Source organism: Mustela nigripes, chromosome 13 (assembly GCF_022355385.1).
Source record: "Mustela nigripes isolate SB6536 chromosome 13, MUSNIG.SB6536, whole genome shotgun sequence".
Taxonomy (NCBI): Eukaryota; Metazoa; Chordata; class Mammalia; order Carnivora; family Mustelidae; genus Mustela; species Mustela nigripes.
In genome coordinates, this window is record NC_081569.1 from 116,996,956 (window position 1) to 117,002,955 (window position 6,000).

Sequence of the window (6,000 nt, forward strand, 5' to 3'; positions counted from 1 at the left end):
CATCTTCCTCTAGGACCTGCTCACCCTTCCTGTGTTCTATCCTGGCTAATGACACCAATCAGAGACCGAGGCCAGAAGCCTCCCCTTCCCCCTCTCCCCGCCCCAACTAGCTCAGTGGTCAAGTGGTCAAGTCTTGCTGCTTTGACTCTGTCATGTTTCATCATCTCACCTCTCTTCCCATCACTACCTAGTTCCTACCTCATCATCCCATCTCACAATTCATTCAGCAAATAGCTTCTGAGCACACCATGTGCCAGGCTCTCCTCCAGGATACTGTGGTGAACAGACAGAAATCCTTTTCCTAATGACTTTTACAATAAACAAGTTAATAAGCATGCTATGTGATGATAAATGCTTTGGGGAAAATTAATTAGGGAGGAAGAATAGAGATTGTGCAGCAATGTGGTAGGTACTTCTGACTTTAAATAGGATGATATCTGAACAAAGACTCAAGGAATTAGAGAGTAAGCTATTCAGATATCTAGAGGGAAATCTTTCCAGGCAGAGGGAACAGCCAGTGCAAAGGCCCTGAGATGAGAGCTGCTGGGGATGAAGACTGGAGACACCATGTGGTGTAGAAATGAAAAACAGACATATAACTACCAACGGAGGCTCAGGGAGGGATTAGAGTAGAAGCAATGTAACCGGATAGGGAAGAGAGCCCCAGATTTGGGCATCAGAACTTTCAGGTCTGAATCTAGGCTCCATCACTTACTGCTATCTTGGTTTTCTAGTGCTGTTGTAAGAAATGACCACAAATTTAGTGTAGTCTTTTCAGAAAACTCTAGGGAGAATCCATTCTCTTGCCTTTCCCGGCTTTAAGAGGTCACCTACAGTCCCTGGCTTGTCGTCCTTCTCCGTCTTTAAGCTAGCAACATTGGCCTTGCTTCTGTCCTCACATCTCTCTCTGACTCCACTTCTGACCTCCTCTTTCACTTTTCAAAAAATTAATTTATTTATTGAAAGAGGGAGATCGGGGTGGGCTAGGAGGAGCAGAGGGAGAGGGACAAGCAGACTCCACGCTGAGCCTGGAGTCCCAGGCGGGGCTTGATCCCAAGACCCTGAGATCATGATCTGAGCTGAAATCAAGAATAGGACACTCTACTGACTGAGCCACCCAGGTACCCTCTCCCTCTTTCATTTTAAAGACTGTGGCAATCACAGGAGGTCCACCCAGATAATCTAACCTAATCTCCCTATCTTTAAGTCAGTTGACTGGTACCCGTAATTCCATCATCTGTGACCTTAGTCCTCCTTACCCTGTAACCTACCATACTCACAGTTTACAGAGATTAGGACATGAACATCTTTCAGAATCCTTACTCTGCCGAACACACCAGCTATTCGGACACTGGCGTGTCACCTCCCGTTCTCTGCCTCAGTTTCCCCATATGTTCAAGAGGATAATAATGGTACCTCCAATCCATTGCTTGCCCTCTCCAGGCCACTGTGTCAGTGGGTTAGGTTAATGAGCAGCTCTGATGAGAAAACGGAGGCAGGAGATGGAGGAAGCAGGAGCATTTCTCCCTGACTTTTGGCCTCCGTGCTTGGGTTAGCAGCCGCATAGCCACTGTGGCTCTGCTGCTCACTGGTCAGGACAAACATGGCTCCAGCTCCCAGAGAGTGACAGGCCCGGGGTCTCAAACCTCCCTTTGTCCGTCCACCCCAGGGGAGACAGGGACTTCCCATTGCTGTGAATCTCCAAGCTGCCTCCTGCTCGGTGTCAGCGTCTCAGACCTGCATTAAGTCTCTGTTGCAAGTGCTTGGAGTGGTGTCTGATGTCCTGGCTGGGCGCTGGCCAACGCAGTGTCCCTGATCAGGCAGGGGTCCAACCCTAGAATCACAGCCTTCAGCGTTGGAAGCGGCTCCAGAGGTCTTCAAGCTGGGCACACGTTAGGAGCTCCTGAAGTTCTGGTTGAACGGAGCAGACAGGCATGCCTCCCTGACATCGTCTGTCCATGGATGACGATGACATTGATAGAATGAGGAAGGGTTCCCTCATCAATCTTATTTCTTATCTGTCATATCTGTAGGTGTTTGGGCTGAGAACTCTTGTTCACATAAATGGGACAAGAAAAAATCTAGTAACGAAAATGTCACTCAAGTCTTCTAAGTCCTTTTGTGTCATATACCAAAGATCACATAATGACCCATTAGCAAAAGCAATTATTAGTGGTAGCTTGTGTTCAGTCTTTCTTCCAGGCGGTTGCAAAGAAAACTTGGCATGTATGAAAGGATCTGTTATCCAGTCATGAAATTCACTCGCCTTCTCAGTTTCTGGGAAAAGCGCCCAAAATGCTTTACCAAAACATATCAAAACATGATTCATTATCTCTGCTACCCCTTCACGCAGGGGCTCCTGATTTACTTATTTTTTAAGAAGATTTTATTTATTTATCTGAGAGAGAGTAGGAGAGCAGCAGGCAGAGGCAGAGAGAAAAGCAGATTCCCTGCTGAGCAAGAAGCCTGATGCAAGACTTGATCCTAGGACCCTGAGCTCCTGACCTGAGCCGAAGCAGATGCCTAACCACCAGAGCCACCCAGGTGCCCGCATCTACATAAACTTCTTAATATGTAATGCAAAGGGTATTATTTTTAAAACTCCTAAGAAATAAATTACAGAATAGATCTGGTAAGAATGACCAAAGACAATTAAGATAAAATGGGAAGAATTAATGTGTCTGTTTTATAACCATTTATCTTGTTACAAAATAAGATAAATTAATCTTTGTTTCTCTTTAATTAATTTTTAATAATGCAGTGTAACATAGCTAAAAATGGAAGTTCCCTGTGAAGCAAGGATTATGATAAAATGTATGGCATTCCTTTGGTAAATGTGTGTATGTGTGAATTTTCGAAATTTTTTGGCACATATAATTTCAGAAATGGGAAGCAGAAAATATAAAACATTTTAAAAGAAAAATAAGATGAGGGCTGACTCTAGTTGGAATCAATATTTCGTATGACTAGGTAAGCAGGTTTCAACAACCTCATAGAAGAGCATATATTGAATCTGAAAGAAACCATGTTAAAATTTGATCTGTGGGTTTTTATTTTACCTAAAGCATCTTGAAATATTGAGTAGCCCCAGAAAACAGTGTATTTATACCGAAAAGAGTGTCATAAACTAATATGACTCTGGCTGCCCTAAGTTATGTTTCATCCTGAGGACAAGTATGGAGATGAGCTGAAAAAATTACTAATATTTAGACAACACTTTAAAAATCTATTTTCAACTTTAGGATCTCTTACTAATGTCCACTTGCTTTACTCTCCAGGGACACTCCATCAACAGTGATGAATTTTATGTCTATGTGTTTTATGAAAGAAGACAGGCTACCAAACGAGAATTGCCATCCCTCCCATGTTGCCGCTGTCCCCGGTATCTGAATTCAGAGCACCCCGACATGGGCTCTGATGCCTCCCTCCCAATGCTTCATCCCTGCAGAAATACGGATAGGGTGGGAAAACACTAGGTTCTGAGCACATACGTGCCTTGATTTTAGTCATCAAAGGAGCTTTCCCAAAGCCACATTCCCAGTCATTTCTGGGTGAGACCCTGTGCCCAAGATAGAGTGAGACATGGGTGGGTGAATGGGGTGGCTCTCTTCTGTTAGGTGGGAGAGCTTCCAGTGAAGCACATTCAGTCTTGGACAGAGCAAGTTTTAGGACAGAGAACACATGGTGACTGCAGAACAAGAAATAGATTTCCAGCCCCTAGTGGTTTGCATACCTCAATTTGATGACCTCTTTGGAAGTATGGGCATATAGTAGAGAAATACACTGATGGGGGTTGGTTGACATAAATAAGTCAATAAATATACAAATGGGGCTTGATGCTCAACTCTTTTTTAAAAAATCATTACTGGGACACACCTGGGCAGCTCAGTGGGTTAAGCCGCTGCCTTCGGCTGGGGTCATAATCCCAGGGTCCTGGGATCGAGTCCCACATCGCGCCCCTTGCTTGGCACGGAGCCTGCTTCTCTCTCCGCCTCTCCCTGCCTCTCTGCCTGCTTGTGTGCTCTCTCTCTCTCTGACAAATAAATAAATAAATAAATAAATAAATTCTTTTCGAAATAAATAAATAAATAAATAAATGAATCGTTAGGGATGGCTGAGCCATCAAAGAAGGTTGGAGAGGTGGTCTGAAGAATAGAGGACTTGGGCACAGCAGCTAAGGCAGTACTCCACCTGCACCCACCTCTCCTCTTCCCTCGTGGCTCCGTGGCCCCCATCTCCTGCCCTCTGCCATCTCCTTTCCTCCACATGTGCATTTACCGAGCACCTCCGGCACTGTGCTAGGCACTAGGGCTGCAAGCATGCATAAGGTGCCTTTCGTTCAGGGTTTCCCTCTGGCTGAAGTTGGCCTCCTAGAGATACCAGAGAACACCTATCAGCCATAGGGGTTGGCCCTGTTCTCTGTTCCCCGGGTTCCCCCTCTAGGGGGCATGGTGGGCTAACAGTCTGTAAACGCTAACCATCTCTAGTTTTGGTATACCAGGGTCCAGCATCCCCTTTTATCTTTTGTCCTCTCCCGAATCCAGCTGGCTTTCCAGGACTCACCGCTGCAGGAAAGGATGGAGAGAGTGGCACAAAACAGAGAGAAAGGAGCTCCACTGGTTCTTGAGTTTCACGAGCAAGCTTCCGGGAGTCAGGAAGGATCTCGGGACATAGAAAGTCGATTTGGTGATGGAGAGAGCAAGACGGAGTCACTCATCAGGCAGTGCTGTAAGCAGCCCAGGCTGCTGCCCCTAAGAGCACATGCCCAGAGCATCTCTGTAACTGCCAGCGTTCTTGTGTTTGCTCCGTTATCCCGCACGGGGAGCAACCAGTCTACAGCAGAGAGATGTTTTTTTCGCAGAAACCTGTCCTAATGCACAAGTACACTCTCCATCTTGTGATACTTCTATGGGTCATCCTTGCTGTGATTTAATTAAACACTGCTCCTGGGGCACCTGGGTGGCTCAGTCGGTTGAGCATCTGACTCTTGGTTTTGGCTCAGGTCATGATCTCAGGGTTGGGGGATCAAGCCCTGTGTAGGGCTCCACACTCAACAGGGAGTCTACTTGAGACTCTCTCCCTCTGCCCCTCCCCCGCTCGCCCACAACATTCGTGCAAACTCTCTACTTCTAAAATAAAATAAGTAAATCTTTTAAAAAAATGAACACTCTTCCTTGTAATTATAGATCTACTTTGATACTCCCTCCCCACCCCCATCATAGTTTCCTGGGTCCTCAGGATGGGTAGTCCCAAGGGTGTTTTGTCTTTTAAAGCATTCATTTTCTCTTCCTTATTATTTCATTAGTGATGGAATCCTATCTTTGCCCCTTTGTTGGTCCTGGTCTGTCTTCAAAATGGTTTTCACTGGTGCGACAGGGAAGCGCGGCAGGAGGTGCTCAGGACAATAAGGGTTTTACATTTTTAGGATCCTTCGGATCCGTGGTTACATCTCCCAGGGTCCTGGTAGTGAGCTACTTTCTGACTAGTAATTCTGTGGGTACCACGGGTCTTCTACACCGAATATGGTGTCCTGTCTCTTGGCCCGTCCCACATTTGTTGGTTGGTTTGTTTTGAGAGAGAGAGCGAGCAGGGAGGGGCAGAGGGAGAAGGAGAGAGACTCTTAAGCCGGCTCCATGAGTGGAGCCCCACGCAGGGCTCAATCTTATGACCCTGAGATCATGATCTCAACTGAAATCAAGAGTTGGATGATTACTGACCGAGCGACCCAGGCACCCCTCTTCCCACTTTTTAAGACATTTGCCGAGTGCCTACATTTTTCTTCCATTTTTATACCCTAGCAGCTGCTATATAGAATCTCCCACTTATACCTTGGATATGTATACATATCTTCCCATCTTTCTGCCAAGGTATAGATTATTTTGGTCACTAGTGGCATATATTTTTGCCATGTTTCCAAATGGTTTGATTTTTCTTTTTTAAAAGATTTTATTTATTTTCTTGAGAGAGAGCCAGAAAGAGAGAGAGAGAGAGTGTGTGCAT